We start from the raw sequence: 18,081 nt of genomic DNA, 5'->3' as shown, positions 1-18,081 counted from the left end.
TAGTCAACTGATATTTATATTGTTAGGTCGATATTCAATCAAACATTGTTGGCAGTCGATCAAACATTATTAATGGATTATCGAACATTATTGGTAATCAATCAAAAATTATTGTTAATCACTTAAGAATTGTCCTTGAAGCACAATAATCGAGTTCAAATTCAATCAAACATTGTTGGATTAACTATACCAAACATAACACATAACAAAAAATTTTCAATAAATTTTCTTTAATTATAAAAAATCAAACCTGTGCAACTGCCAAATTTACCAACTCTACCGTATATCATTAAAGTCATAATATGTATTCAAACTCAATACAAAAAGACAAAAACACAAAAATGACATTGCTGCGGTGGGCTTTTTAGAAAAATAAAATAAGTATGTATATTATAATATATTCATATATGTGTAGAAGCGACGTTTTGGAACAATAAACAAAAAAAAAGAGGGAAAATAAAAAAAAATTGTTTATAAAACTTTAACTCTTTTTTTTTTGTTTCAATCATTCCATCTTCCCGTTCGCTCTTTCTCTCTCTTTCTTACATTATTTTAAATTCTACACTTATTAGTAGTAGTCGAACGGAACAACATAAAAATTCTTAGTTTAATATTTTTTCGCTTTCGTCCTCCTTCTCCTTTTTTTACATATTAATATTGGAAAAGTATGATATGAGAAAAAAAAATTTTTACCACCATCATTCGCTATCGTCATTATTATTGTCATCATCATCATCATCATCACCATCATTATCACCATCAATGTCGTCATTTTCAAATAATCATATATCCGAATGAATTTTATTATTAAATCTCTTAACGACAACAATATAGGTTCAACAACCCCATATTTCCAGCTATACTCTGTTAAAAAAAAAAGAAAAACAAAATAAAATATAAAATAAAATAAAAATTTCAGTTCCTGTCAAGGGCTCACAAACATACATAGCAAATAGGGAGTTCAATTACATTAAGGACGAAGAGGAAGGAAGGGGAAGAGGGGGAGGGTTATGGTGCAAAATTTTTTTTTCTTCATTTTACTCACTTTGTATTTTCATTTTCTTCATACATACTTGGTATGGTGTGGTGTGTTGCAATTGTATATTTTATTGTGTGCAAACAAAATGAAAAGGAACAATAAAAAAATTAAAGCAAACAGAAAAGTTTTACAAAGAAAAGTTGAAGTGATAAAAATTTTAATATACTACGGTTTCGGACTTTTTTCTTTTGTTTTTTTTTTGTTCTGAATACTTAATTCTTGTTTTTTAAGCATTTTTAACAATGTAAATTTTATAAAACAGTTTAACATCTTATAAGAAGTCTCAAAATTTGCAACAGTACACTTATAAATAGTTTAAGAAGAAAAGAAAGCACTCAATTGGGTGACATTTGTACTATGAATACACGTGTGCATACACATATTCATGTATGAACGTTAAACAAATAGATAATATAGCAATTATGAAGTGGGTTTTAAAGTTTAACGATTTATTTATGCCTATAAATATCTTCGTGCCTCTAATTCGTGGAGATTTTTATTACAATGATTCACTAACAATTAAATTCTTTACAAAAATGCAAAAATACCAAAAATGCTCGAAAGCTTGGCAACAGCAATGCTTGATCGAAAATGTTTGGTTTCATACAAAAAAAGTTAATCGAACATGTTTTCATAATACCTGTTCGATAACAATTGTATGGATCTATTTCATACATTTAATTAAATATTTCTGCTATTTTAATCATACCGAAGAAATATCAAACTTATTATAAAATGGAAACGGTATGAAATGAGAGGTATGAAATTTTGAAGACAAGTTGATCTTCAAATTTCTAAAACCCTATTATTATTTTATATTTTCGCCATATATTTTTCATACAATGCCTTATTCAAATTAATAGTATTAAGTATTGTATGATATTGTATGAATGGCATGAAATACTGTATGAGTATGAAATGAAATTAAAAAGACCTTATACTTATACATTTTTTTGTTAGGTCTTAGCAATAACACATTATAGTTGGACATTAAATTGAATTGAACACAATGATCAGCATTCGAATGAATTAAAATTAATTCTTAAAATATTTTAGTTATCGATCCAGTATCATCATATTTGCAAAGGGGTTCAAAAAGCAAATATGTTCATGTTGTGGCGTTATTATTGTGGTATAAAATCATATAAATCATTTATATTTAAAATATTGAAAATATGGAAGTTTTGTGGCCATAATACAATAAATTGTTAAGAAAATAAGTAAATATAAAATTATAAGTAATAAAAGTGAAATAAATTTAAAGAAAATATAGAAAATTTTATAAAGAAGGGGGAATTATTTGGTCTTGTGCTTAGACAAATGATTTACTTCGGTTAAGAATTTAATAATTTCCTTGTCCCTTAACATCATTGTATAAATAAAATTTATTTATTGGAAAATTTTATTAAATTAAGAATGCATTTAATATGCTAGAATATTTTCTTATGTCAAAAATTGATCAAATAAAATAATTGTCAAACCAAACATATTGTTTTTGAATAGGAATATTATTTTTTGAATTGGAATACCAATGAAGAAATGAAAAATGTTCTCTGATATTGAAATTTATAGTGAATTACGTAATATTGAGTTATTGTTCTAAATGAGAAGGTTCTTGTCTGTGAAATTTTGCAAACATAAAACGATTGTTGTTCAAACTATTGTTTGTCAATCATGAATTTGAGATTAAAATTTTCTAATTTCTTTGATGAACTCCGAAATTTTTTTGCTCGTACACGTACTCATAAATTTTGAAAGGGCTTAACTCAAACTTTTCTTTCATAATTTTGCACATTATTATTGCTATTTTAATTTGAAATTCTTATACAAAATTAAAAGTCTTGTTCGTTTCCATTAATTTTCTCTTTAAATAGGATAACATTTTAAATTTTTTATTAACTTCAACTATAGTTGATATGAAATTAGTTTTCATCAAAAATTTCAAAACAAAAAACTTTATACTCCATCTCTCTCCTGAAACCATAACTACAATTTTGTATTGTTCTTCAAATGAATAGAAAATGAAAATATGGTCTATATAAAAGAAGAATTGAAATGATTTGAACACAAAAGGATTCCAGGATTTCAACTTTAAAGCAACAATTTTTTTTTTCTTCTCTCTCAATTGTTTTGAAACTAAGTATAGAAAAGCTGAGGGAAAAATTCCATTTTTTTACCATTTTTCTCCATATTGTTTTATGGTATATTTAAGTAGAACAGGAAGTTGTTAAAATTAGGTAAATATAATGATAATTTGTGTGAATGTTATGAAAGTAAAATAGAGAAAGCATATTTTTTATTATATAATTTATAGTTCAGTAGTGCTCTTGAAATTAAATAGTGAGTAGTTAAATATAAAAAGATTTTTTTAAATAATATTTTATTTGAAAATAATTATAGAAAGGAGATTGAGGAGATGATTAAGGAGACCCAACAATTTAAATATTATTTGGATACAAAAATATTTATACAGTGAATTAGAAATTTAAGTAGTCATAGAACAATCTACTGTTACTGTTAAAATACAATTAAGTTTTGTCTTATACTTCTGCTATTAAAGGCCCATAATTATCTGGACTCTATTCTTAATTCAAACCTATAATTTACGATATATTTGTACATATATCGTAGACAAACACTGAAACAATTCCCTATTATTTTAATATTTTAAAGGATATTGAAAATGTCTTTACATACTCTATTTCATTTCCCGTGTTTTATGTATTCTCTGGTTCTTTATTGAAATTTTTAAGGACACATGTTCATTTAGGAGAAAAAAAAATCATGCTCTAAATTAAATATTCACTTTTAACGGAACAGAAAACTGTTTTTTTTTTTTATTTGAAAAACAGGACATTTAATATACCTTAAATAGACGTGAATATCCTATGGTTTTTGTAAAAAAAAAATTAAGAAAATTTTCTAAGTCAAAAAATCTTGTTTCGTATTAATTAAATTTGAAGTTCCGTGACAAGATTATCTTAAATTTTTTTAAATATCGTATTCGAATTTAAAATAAAATTCTAATTTATTTAAATTTAATGAATAGGCCGCAATTATACACAGACTTGTATGCAGCACATTTCTGTGTCAGATGTAATGTTAATTGAATGATCAACTACAAGAATTTGACAATTTTCAAACCCTACTCAAATACTCTCTCTAGAACTTATAAAAAATTTATCAAATTTTTAATTATCTTGAAAATTGACTAATCACGTTTTCATAGTAGGGTAACAATTTGTAAATTGGGTAAATTGGACATAATTAGGTCAAATTTAGAAAGAAACCACAATATCTTTTGAAGTAGAATTTTGAATAAATAATCATTGTACCTTTCACATACACACAACAGAATGTAGATGAGATGAACAAATTATTTTCAATTAAGTACATTATTTATTTTATTAAAAAAGGACATTCGCATTAATTCTCATACACAAGCAAATTTATTTACCTACAAATTTTATGAATACAAATGTATATCCTATGCAATTTATGTATATGCAATATGGTATGTTTATATAGTCTACTTACCGGAAATCTAAACTGATTATTTTTATGAACACTTGAAATACCCATGTACCTTTATAAATACTTGCATTCCAGTTTGTATTTGAGTGTCCTGTTGTAAATTTTTTTTTGTTTTCTTTTATTCCTTAAAAATTTTATTTATATTGTGTCCGTTTTGGTTTTCTTGTTTTCTATTGTTATTGTTATTTTATTCAATATAAACAACAATATAACTTTTTACCACCTACTGTGATTCAGGCAAAAACACACAAACTTAAATAAAATAATAAAAATAAAATAATAAAAAAATACAAAATATTTTTTTTTTAAAGGATGCCATTGGGTTTTGTGAAAAATAATTCTTGTTACACATTTTTATTCTAATTTTAAATAATGAAATTCTCACTTACTATGAATTTTATTACCTGCAAGAATTTACCGTTTTTAACTATTAATTATACACGCAAATTTAAAGAGAATGAAGCAATAAACAGGCAGAAAAAAAATTTCATTGAATAAAAATTGAATTTTCATTTTGGAAATTTTTTTTTTGGTGTCTATTGTGAGTACTGGCACAAAAAAAGAAAGAAACAGGAATATCCTTTAGCTGTGAATTAAAATTAATAGAAAATGAAATTTTAATGAGTTTGAGAAAGTACTTATTACTTTCACTCCGTCCGTCCTTGGACATGTTAACAAAATTTGTACACTTTTGAATATAGGAAGATGAAATTTCATATGTACATGTGGATCTTGGCTTGGCTACGGCTATTTTTGTAGAAGAACATTTTTGCCTATCTCTTCATCTCTCAGTGTTGTAGGCCTCTCAAAACCCTAAACGTGCCATTTTTTAACTATTTATTGTAACGGCAACATAAACATTTTACAATTTTTGCTAACGCAAAAAAGAAGTGACTAATCTTTGAAAAACAAAATACCGTTGTCTAGAATTCGCTTTTTCAAAATTTTTGATATTGTTGTTCTTCTGAGACCGTAGGTTGTAAGAGTCTGAAATTTTAGCAGCTCAAATTATCATTTCGGGACACCTGCGAAATTTTAATTTTTGCCCTTATATTTCCTAAACTGCAAGGTTTTCCAAATTTCTATGAGTGCAGAAATAACTCACGCAATTAATCCTTGAATTCAGGGATTATGTTAACGCGTCTTTCATTTTTTTTTGTCTCTTCCTAAATATATGCAATCTTTGAAATATTTTTATATACGAATAAAAGTAATTTTAATAATGTAGCATGTAATGAGTGTTTTTAAAAGCAGAATTTGCACTTATTGTAAGGAAAAGTGCTACATTACAAAACCATTCGTGTGTTTTTTATTTTTGTTATTTTTTTTAGTTAATCTTTGTATTTATTATTTTCTTTTGTTTATCCCTTTGTATTTGGTTTCAAATAAAAGGACACTTGAATTTATTTTTCTTTAATTTTGAAAATTTGAATAGGAAATGAGTTTACATACGGACACTATTCCTATAATAGCATGTTCTTTTGTTTAATTCTATTCCTTTTAAAAAAATGAAATTGAAAAAGGATTCTAAGAAATGCATTTTTTTTCCAAAATGAATTTAATTGATCGAATTGAATAATTTTGAATTGCATTGTGTTACGTTTCCTTAAATGTAACAAGATTTTTTTATTATTTATTAAAATTTCTATTATCAATTTTAATTTACTAATTAAAAATTTACTAAAAATTTTGAATTTAATTTTAATTTACTAATTTTTTCTTTTCTTATTCTTTCTTTTCAGGTAAATTTTGATCTTTTTTGATTAAACAACAATTATAACACTCCAAACCATAAAATGAAGCTTTTTTTTATACCTGTGTGAGTATACCTGAAATTTTAATCTCTGGATTATTTCAAATAAATTCCTATGAATGTATATAATTGAGTTCCATATTGTACAGAGGCATTGCTTTAAAAATTTAATTCGACTTGAACGTAAATTATTCAACAGGCCAGGTTCTATTTTGTTTGGCGCCCTACGCAGTTTCCAAAATACGTGCTTCTTTCCTTTCCACAACTTTCAAGGCAATGGACAATATGCAATAAACATTGTATATTGTGCATTTAATAAATTACTTTCTTGTAATTTGGTCATACTAAATGCAAGATTAGTCATTGACTTAGAGCCTTTCAGCTTATCAAGTTAAGTTCTTTGCAAATGGAAAGAAAAATAATTTTTTTTTGGAAAATACGTAATGGAAAAAAAAACTTTTTATTTTTAAAAATTTATTTTTGTTTTTAACTTTTAGTTGCGCCTCTGTTTTCAGGCGCTGCTTGCAAATGCTTATTTTGTTTATATGGTAGGTCAAGCGGTGTGGCGGATAACAATAAAGCGGATTTTAATAAAAAATTTTTTATTTGTATTCTGGAACTTTAAATTAATTGCATTGGTTTTCATTAATTTTATCATTACTTAAATCGTGCAATTTGTTTAAGTACAATTAAAGCTGTCCCGGGACAATAGTACTTCATATAAGAATACACTGAAGCAAGAAAATTTTGTTCTACAATTTTTAACAATTAATTTAAAATTTTATTGTTAAAAACTTACAAAAGTGATTGTACAAAAATAAATGTATACTGCAGTCAACTAAACTTAACCCTAAACTACTTTTAAAGTGATATTTCAACATACTGCAATTTTTATTGTAACATTTTCTCCGGTAATTTAAAAAGTATTACAAATTAATATTCATATGTATTAAAATAAGTTGTATTTCAAACAGGTTTCAATTACAAAATGATAAGAATCTAGAAACAATAATTTTGCAATTTTCCCTACAAGCCAATAGTTAAATAGTTAAGCTTTTACGAATACTATAATTCATATAATTAGTACATTGACCAATGACCTACAGTACAATCTATAATTTTAATAAAATGCTTTTTTTTTTTTTTAAATTAACAATTGTACTACTTATTTATTTTTATATAATATGAACATTTTTATTTTAATTTATTAATCATTTGAAGAAATAAAAATGATAATAAAAATCAACAATTCACCCTCAATTTAAATCTATTTTAATAAAAAATGATCATAAATATAATTTCATTTCTTGGTTCCACGAGATCATGAAGCAAAAGATTCTTAAACATTTTTTTTATTCAAGTCATGTTTGCATCATGTTGCAATAATTTTTTCTTATTAATAAAGCCTAATAATGATTGTACTTTGTACATTCATAGCACTATTTGCAATTTATTTCCATGTGAGTGTGATTGTCTAGTATGTGACTCCCAGCGACACACAACGTACATTTGCAATAGCATAAAATTTAATGCAATTTAAATTTGCCAAGTGTTCAAAAGTACTATGAAAAATTTTTTTATGTTTTTCTTACATCAAATTAAATTTCAATTAATCATTTATGAACATTTAATAAAATTTTTTTTTCTTTTAAAATGAAGAGAAAAATTTAAATTGAAAATAAAAATAAGAATTTTTTTTTTTTATCAATTCCATAATAAAATTGTGAAGAACGGGTAAGGCTATTAACTTTTTGATTTAACCATTGCAATGTTGACAGGGGTTTGTCATTGTGTATGTGCGATACGTGTACATTTTAAACGCAAATTATTAATTTTTCATTTTTGTTTTCCTCCGATTATTGCAATTCCAATTTAATTCTTTTTCCTTTTTTCTCCGATATCACATAGCGTAGAATTTAATCTTATTAAAAATGTGATGAATTCTTTATATTTACTTATATAACAGAGAAATATTTACTTATTTATTTTTGTTTTCTTTTTTGTATTTTAATTGTGTGAAATATAAAGAATCGGTTTTGATTACGTATGCGGATGTGTGCGTAAAAGAATTTTTTTTTTTTAAAAAAAAAGAAGACTTGTCAAGTTTTTAACTGATACAAGTGACACATTAAATCACAAAAAGATTGTTTGACAGCTTAAAAAACAGTGTTGGCAAATTTGTAATGGTAAAATAATTTGAAATTAGTTTTTATTTTCCCATAGAGGTCGGGTAACTCTAAGTTATATGTTTATCTGCATAAGCATGCCTTAAGCATAAAAACTTTCTTTCATACCCGTCATGATCATACACACTCTCTGCATACTCTATATTATGATTCTCTTCCGAGCCAATACAATGAAACTTACTCTTCTTGTCTTTAATATTATGTTTATTTAATCAAATCAGGTGTGTCACAGAGAACCAATGCCCACCAGTAATTATTTTGAAACCTGAACGATAAACTCTTCTCTTCATACATTTTCGTAGAAACATTGTAGTTCTGATTTTCTAAATATATTTTTGAGCTTCAAATATGAAAAATAATTTAATATACTGAATTTGAACTATTTTAAATTAGTTTTGTTCAATTGAATAAAACTGATACGTTGTGCGATTCGAACTTGTATGATTTGTTTTTATAGTTCAAAATACATGTATGATTGCTTTTTTCAATCAAATTCCTTTTTGATGAATTAAATTGTAAATTATCATTTTGATGATTTTAAATTCAAATTAGTTTTTATACATTCAAATACAGTATTCATACATGGTTTTCAAATGAGTATGTATGAAGAACATGCATGAATAGACAATCATACTTGTATGAAATAATTTATAAAAGATTTAATTAAGAAGGGCATTTACGTAAATTAAAATTTTAATAAAAATTGAAATCAAATTTGTTCCTCCACTCTTATGAATTAGAAGGTCATAATTTCAGGCTTTCAAAATAAAATTACTTTGTATGAAATAATGAAATGTTTAAAATTCAAAAGTGAACTTTGTTCATACGAAGTGTTAATACCGCCATCTATTTGTTATAGTTTAAATTCTTCTCCTATTTGCAGTAAATAAAAGAACAAGGAAAAGAAGCGTAAATTTTTTGTTTTTTGTTTTTTTTTTGTGCAAAACAATTGTTTATTTTCCCATAATTTATAAAATCATCATAGAGATTATTTTCATTTGTACTTACATACATACATACTTATACATATTTTTAATAAATATACGTTATATTTGTTTTGGATTTTGTTTATTTATTGCAGTTTTTGTGCTCTATATATGCGTATCTTAAATATATAAATAAATAATTGTGAGTATATACACACAATATAATGAGCAATAAGAAAAAAAATAACATTATTAGTGTTGTCAAATACATTGTCGCCAACGTCAACCAAACAATTAATCGGCTATCCAGCTGGTCATTTTATTCATTTTTCAATTATAACTTTGTTTATTGTCATTCATTCTCAGTCACTCTTTCCTATTCACTTTGTTGATTTGTTCATTTCTTTAACTTAGTATTTATTTAGTAATTTAAATGTAGTCGTATATTTGAACAAATTCTTAAATATTTGTAAATTCTTAACTTGTATATATTCTTATACACTCACATACATATATACATTTTTTATATACTTCATAAACTTATATGAAATTCTTGCGTGGCGTAGTACCTATTCAAAAATTGTTAGACTGTATTTGTTCATTTCGTATATAACAATAATATAAAAAGTGAAATGACACATTTTATGCAATGCCATTAAAAATATGCAGCCCAATCATTATCAATCATCATCATTACCGTCATCATCACAATTATCATCATCAATATGTCTGTGTTTTTTTTTTATTTTATTTATTTTTCCAAAATAAGGAAAAAATGAAAGCAAAACAAGCGAAAAACAAGCGTCCCAAGAAGTTAAAAATCTTATTTCCTCTTCTATTGCATTTTGCATGCAGTTTTATTTGTCTCGTTTATTTATTTACGTTTTTTTTTTCTCTCATTTATTTTGTTTTTTGCATTTTTTCCCTTTGTTGTCGTTTTTTATTTTTTCTGTACAAAAATTTTCTTTTTTGCTTTTCTGCTTTTTTTTTTCCTCTTTCTTCCTTTTCATTATTTATTAACAACATAATCTTACACACTGGTTCTGTTGTTGTTGTTGTACAGTAATCAGTTACAACATCAATATACTTTGTTTTTTTTTTGTGATTATTATTGTTTTGCCCTCTTTAAAGAGTGATTTTTATGCACTTAAGTATAAAAACAAATAAAAATTGAAAAGGAAAAAGCAAAAACAGAAAAGAGAAAAAGCAAAAAAAACAACGATAATATGAGAAAAAAAGGAAAATATTTAGTATTATAAAGTATGTAATTAAGTATGTACATATATTTAGGCGCTTCGTATTTTACATTTTGTTAAGTAAATAATTGTTGCCAAAAAAATAAAATTGAATTTCCCTTTTTTTATTAGAAAAAGACAAGAAATCCCAAAAAATAAAGCAAGAAAATTAAAAAAAAATATTATGACGTAGGAAACGGAAATCAGTGCCCTAAAGTATGCAATTAATTAAATTGAAATTTTATATATAAGAATTAGTAAATTAGTAATTAGGACATTACAATGAATGGTTTGTCTTAGAGATCGCTCAACCGCCCCTTACCATTTTTCCTACAAAATGAAAATTATTTTGCCAATACTATTTTACTTAAAATTTACTATGTGTCTGTGCTAAAAATGCCAAAACGATAATCAAAATTAAATAAATGAGTTCAATCAAATTCAATTTAATCAATAAAATAAAATTAATATTATTATAGTATGGCAACACTATACAATATTCAAGTAAAACAGTAAGGAAATAAAGAATTACATCGCAAATTTTACACAAACCGACAAACCAATATTAATAAATTTCTTACGCTTTCTCTTTCTCTCATTTTTCATGATATTTTTTCTCTTTTTTTTTTATTTTTTTTTGGTTTTCTGTCTATTTTTTTTGCTTGTTCTTATTCTTCGGCTTCCTCTTTAGATAAACTCAATGACCTCCATAGGTCTTTTTTTAATTTTTCTTTTTTTGCAAATTAAATCTTTCTTCGTCCTTTACAGTTTCCTATTATGTGTTTTATTTGTAGCCCCACCACCAGCTGCTCGTTTTTCAACTCGTTCTTTTTTTTTTTTTGTTTTAAGTCGTCTATGTATGTATGTATGGAGATTTTGTGTATAAACACTTTAATAATATGAAATTTTTATAGGAATTTTTTTTGTGTGTATATTAATAAAATGCGCTATTTGGGTGTAGAATGTTATGTGTTATTATTTTATAGCAGTTACGCTTAAATATGTGCAAAAAAAAATCAGTAACAAAATCAGAATATAAAAAACAATTAAAATAATAAAAAAAAATTCTCCTTCTTTAAAAATTCTCTGATCGTTTTTATGCTTCCTCATATTATCTTTGCCTTTTTCTCATTTTTTTTTTTATTTAACTCCCAATTTACCCCCTTCCTCTCTCCGCTTCTTTTGACTTCACTTGTATATACAATAATGTGCATAAGCATTCGTTCTGCATTTTGTATATTATGTAGGTATGTGTGCAAGTAGTAGGTACATCGCAATTTTTTCATTTTCAAAAAAAAAACTCTGCTCTAAAGAGAATCGAAAAGAATAAATACTCGTATATAAACTGAAATTGACATACCGACATAACTTTGTATATCGCATTTTGTATACATAAAATTATATGTAAAATTACAACATAAAAAGTGTAAGCAAGCAAAGTAAGATAGCGAATAAACAAAGTACAAAGTATATATATAAAAAACAAAAAGGGATAAAGATTGTGAACTGAAAAATACTTGAAAAGGAACTTAAGCACCTATTGGGAAGTTCATTCAATATGCATAACAACATGTAGTCAACAAAAATCAAAAGTCAAGTAAAGTCAATTAAAAAAAAAAATTAAAATATAAAAAGAATAATGATAAAAAAGCATGTATGTATACGAGTATATAATATAGAAAGAGATGCAAGAAGCAAAAAAAAAAATGAAAGAAATGAAAAATTATAAAAAGCGTTTCGGTATTAGCAATAGCGCAGCAATGAAAAAGTAGTCAGTCATATCACAAGTATTGTGTATGAAACCTGAAATCAAAAAAAAAATTAAATTCAATATAAACAAAATGTAAATTATGTACGTGTTTATAAAGATATACAGGATGATCCAGTGCCATTGCATATATACCTTGAGCTTACTAATTTTATTAGCTTACACATTTTATTAATGTCTTTACAATTTTGAACTAAAGCTAAAGAAAGTTCTCGAAATTCTGTAACAAAAAAAAGGGGTAAAAAGGGTAGCGAAAACTAAATACATAAAAAAATGGAAAAATTTAATGTTCTTTTTTTTGGTATTCGGAAAAAAATGGAAAAATTTGATCGGATACTTGGTATTCGGAAAGATCGAATACTTAATATTCGGAAAGTAATTCGGAATTTTTTTTAAAGTTCCAATGCTTGGTATTCGGAAAAAAATCGAAAAATTTGATCGGTTACTTGTTATTCGGAAAGATCGAATACTTGGTATTCGGAAAGTAATTCGGAATTCTTTCAAAGTTCGAATGCTTGGTATTCGGAAAAAAATGGAAAAATTTGATCGGTAACTTGGTATTCGGGAAAATCGAATATTTGGTATTCGAAAACATCAAATACTTGATATTCGGAAAGTAATTCGGAATTTTTTAAAAATTCGAATGCTTGGTATTCAGAAAGTAAATAAAATACAAAATCAAGTAATATGTTGTTTTCAAGCCCTTTGCTAGCTCTTTTAAAAACTGTTCGTTTAAAGCTTTTATCTTTTTCGGAATGAAAGTTATAAGCACAAAAAACTGTCAAGTGTAGAAATTTTGTGAAAATTCTTTAACATCCCTATTAATTCGGCAGCCGTTGAGATTTGACAACTAGTTTTGAACAAAAATTTTGATCAATTTTGATGCCCTATAAATGATGATATACGTTATGTCGTTGATTACTGAATCACTCTGTATAGACAATGTTCTTTGTATATAACATATGTATGTGTGTGTATACAAAAATTATATAAATACTTCATTAAATTGCAATAAAGTAAATATACTGACGATTTTCTTTTTTTATTTTAAAATGTTAAATTTTCTCTCAACACTTGTAAATATCTAATGTACTTTAAAGGATATGAAGTTAAAGATTCCATTTGAAATATTAAAAATGACGGAAGTTGAATAAAAGTTTCTAAATTTATAATTAAATATGATTTTAAATAAAAATATTAATTTCAATTTTAAAAATACAAAAATATTTAGGCTAGAGATATTAAGTGATTAATTTGTATTAAATACATGCATGTACATATATGTAATTTAAATACTTGACGCTAGGAGTATAAAAATTCTTATTTTAAAGTATTTCTTGATTTGACAGGTGCGAAAAATTTATTTTGTCAGAATCAATCCAATTTTGTTCTCATTTTACTTGTCAATTAATCATAAGTACAATATCTGAATGTAAATATGTCATCTTAACACGAGGGGGGTATTATATTATCTCCAGTTAAATACATATATTGATATTTCGGACACTCTTGCTACAATATTAATTAGAAGATTTCAAAATGTCATCTAGCCAATTTTTATTTCTGCATTTTGAATAAGTTTAACATGATAGAAGGGAAAACATTAAAGATGATGGAGAGAAAATTATGATTAAAAAAATATAAATGACAAAACTGGAAATCTTTCACTGTATATACATACAGAAGTAAAGATTGAATAAAAATTAAAATTTGTTAGTTTCACATTCGCCTAAGCCGAATAGGAGTGGGGAGTAAGATTCCCGACGCCTGCTACACTTTAACATTTGTTTATTTTAGAGAAATTCTCTTTAATATTAATTATTTTTATTGTTAATTAATTGCAATTGCTGATTTATAAAATCATAAGAGAGCACTAAAATTAAATATTGAAAAAAGTTTATTAATTTTTATTTTATCGCGTATATTAATATTAATTGTATAATAAATATGCTTACTCAATATTTATCATTTAAGAGAGTAATCTCATTAAGCTCTTGAACATAATATCTTCAATAATGCATTCTCATTCTCATACATCACTTCAAATTTGAAAAAGATAGAGTAATATTTAATTTTCTCTTAAGAAATTAACACTATATTATTCAACTTTAATTTTGACAACTCATCATAAAACTACTCTCTATAAAATAAGATGGTTATTTGCCCTAAATTAGTATTTTTATTATGAAAATTCAACAACTCAATTATTGTAAATATTGAAAATGCCTTAATTCTATATTAGTAATAATCTTTTAAAATTACACATAAGGATTTTGTAAACTCGAGTGTACATATATGTATGTATAAGGATTTTACGATTACTTATATATATTTCTCAATCACTTCTTATACAATTAATTCAAAATTTCTTTGAATTCAAAATTTTGATAAATTTTTTTTGAATTTGTGTAAAAATCAAATGAATTTCTTAACAAATAATCTCTATGTAATCTTATAAAATAGTGTCAAGTATATTTAACTGTGTATTTTTAATTAAAGTGTTATATTTGTAATTGATTTACTAACGTGAATAACCCTTTAAATATTTATTGAGAAAGTGAGTTAATTTCTCATTAAGAGTGAAAATTATTTTCCAATAGTGGAATTATTACAACCGTTCGTAACGCTGAAAAATAATGAACTGATATATAGACATAAGTGTATGTTCTGTACGTCAAATTCTAAATCGATTTAACCGTGTCCGTCCGAGCCTGTAATTATTTATAAACTAATTGAGCTAACCTCATTAAATTTTCACAAATGATTTATAATAATAAATGCCGGTACCCTGCTTAAATTGGATATGATCGCTGTGGTGATTCGGATAGCTGCCCATTTATAATATTAAATGCCGGTACTCTGCTTCAATTTCATACGATCGCAGTAGTGATTCGGGCAACTGCCTATTTATAATACTAAATGCCGGTACCCTGCTTCAATTGGATAAGATCGCAGTGGTGATTCGGGAAGCTTATTGAAGTTATTCAAATAATTATTTCGCGAAAATAAGTATATTATTGTGGCTCTTCATTGTATTTTCACTCGTATGGGTATTACAGAGTTGACAGGTTAAATTCTATACCTATATATGCTCATTTTGTTTGTTGTTGAAAATTTTCTTTAAATATTTGAATTGTAATCGTAGAACTTCTAATAATTATAAGATATTTGACTTTTAATAATAAATTCTTACACATTTATGCATTTAAAATAAAATTTTAAGTTTATTTACACCCCATTCTGGTTTTTCTTCTCTTTAATTTTTTAATAATATTTATAATTGCACTTATTATTTAAAAAAAATTTTTTTTGCTGACAAAACCAATAAATTTACGTTGTGTACTAAGGATAAAACAACGGTTGTATTCGTATACATATGTGATATTTGTTCATGTGAGCATAAGGGTTATTAAAAGGATCTCATACGATAGTTAATTTTAAGGATAATCTTTTCTCTTTTCAATAATATTTTTCATATTTCACTTTGTGGTTTTATTAGTGTGAAATTTTTTATTTATATTCTTTGTTTCACACTTTATTTAACTGTTTTTTTTAATTTCATTTCACCCTCTTCACAAAATTTCACACTATTTATATATAAGTGTTCAATCTCCCACATATTTTTGTACAAAAAATTAATTTTTTTGTTTGCTTTTTATTATCATTTGTATGTGTGTTTGTTGATTCGAATTGAAAAAAAAAAAATAGAGGAGAGAATAAAAATCCTTTTTTTTTTTAATTTCTCTTATTATTTTTCTATTGTTTTTGTTATTAGTGTTTTGCGGATATTACATGCAATAAGGGAGGTAACGTGATGGCACCAAAATTTTGTATGTCGAGTTTTCGGTAGGGACGCTCTTCTCGATAGTAGGGAAGCGGAAATAAACTATTTTTAGAGAGTTGTCGGTCAGTCTGTCTCTCTGTCTGTTTGTGTGTGCACGCGTGTATCTCAATTTCGGTTGAACCGATTTTGATGTGAGAGATCCTATATGCAAGTTTATTTTAATGCTATGCCACGGATTGTTGAATTTTTGGGATATGTTTTCAGGTCTCGGGAATTGAACTTTTTTGTGGTCAAAATAGTAACTTGTCTTCTATAATAATATATGGAGGGCATACACTTGTGGCAATTTTTATTTAAAATGTAATACAATGTTGTTCCCAGTTAGACTTTTGTGGAATTTTTTATTTTCCCAGCCACATTTTTTTCCCTAATGTACACATTTTGATGGAGGTTTGAAAATTTTAACGAATAAGTTAGGTTTTTCCTTAAAATATAACGTTAAAGTATGTGCCTATATTGATGTATACTAAGAAAAAAATGAGTTGAGTAATTAAGTGTGTTAATTAGTGCAAAAATCACTTATTTCTAAAATGGTTTGAAATTTCATTTCAACTATAAATTTATTTATTAATTAATTTTTTAATGATTTGGTCCATTAACAAGTTCCTTTTGGGTGTTGTTACACTATGATACATGCATATAAATGTTCATTGTCTTAATAAATATTGAAGTAGACGTACAAAACTATGCATATTAGTAAGACTTTAAGATTTTCAACGAAAAAAAATTCCAACAAAAAAAAAAAAGTACTATTCAATAAAAATGACAAAAGTATACGGAGAATTGAGAAAGAACTCCTGCTGAGCTTCAATGAATGCAATATTATGTCATAAGTCATGGTTTTCCTTTTTGTCTTATATTATGAATTATTAAATGTCCTTTGAAGCTGATGTAAATATCTAAAATTAGTACGTATAAAAAAAATTATATTGAATTTTTTTTTTTATTATATCACATTTAAGGGTATAAGTGTTCATGTATACCATCATCATAAATATGTAGGTGCATATTATGTAAAAATATTGTTCTGTATTTTTTTATTGACCCTGTATGAAAATACACAGGCTAGCAAAATCAAATTCGAACATATAAACATATTCGAAAGCGCTGGGCTAGTGCGTAGACTGAGGAGGATATTTAATAATAGGAATGTCTTCAATTTTAATAATAAAAATTTCGGGACTGGAAGAAACACTTATACTTATCTCCCTTTACATTTTTCTTTTTCATTTACACCATGGTTCAATTCTCGAATTTCAAATTTTTCTTAATTTTTTGCATTTGTTCGAACATACGTCACATTATTCGCAATACATTTTAAGTGAATTGAATTAATAATTTGTTTCTTCTTACATTTACCTAAAATGAAAAATTAATTTAGAAATATGATATTTAGTAAATTTATAACCCTATTGATAATTTAATAATAAAATAATAATTTTACCCACTATGTTTTACATAAATTTTAATAATACATAAATATCAATTTAATATAGACGGCAACACCGTTAGACTTACCATGAATTTTGTTTATTACCTTTATATAACAAGTTAAATTCGTACATATGCCTATATGCACATGAATTTTTACAGTTTCCTTTATTCCTTTGGGACTTTGAAAAAAAAATAATTTTTTTTTCCTATATTTTGTACATGGTTATTGCCTTGGGTTCAAATTCTTTATGATTCCTCTTATGTACCTTAAAAAACTTTTATTTTAACTCATGTACACACGCACACATACACACAATTTCTTCTATTATTTTGTTCTCAAACGTGTATAGTTTGTATTATTG

The sequence above is a fragment of the Condylostylus longicornis genome, unplaced genomic scaffold, assembly GCF_029603195.1.
Source record: "Condylostylus longicornis isolate FDR11 unplaced genomic scaffold, ASM2960319v2 ptg000079l, whole genome shotgun sequence".
Classification (NCBI taxonomy): Eukaryota; Metazoa; Arthropoda; class Insecta; order Diptera; family Dolichopodidae; genus Condylostylus; species Condylostylus longicornis.
Note: the sequence above shows the minus strand (reverse complement) of the source record.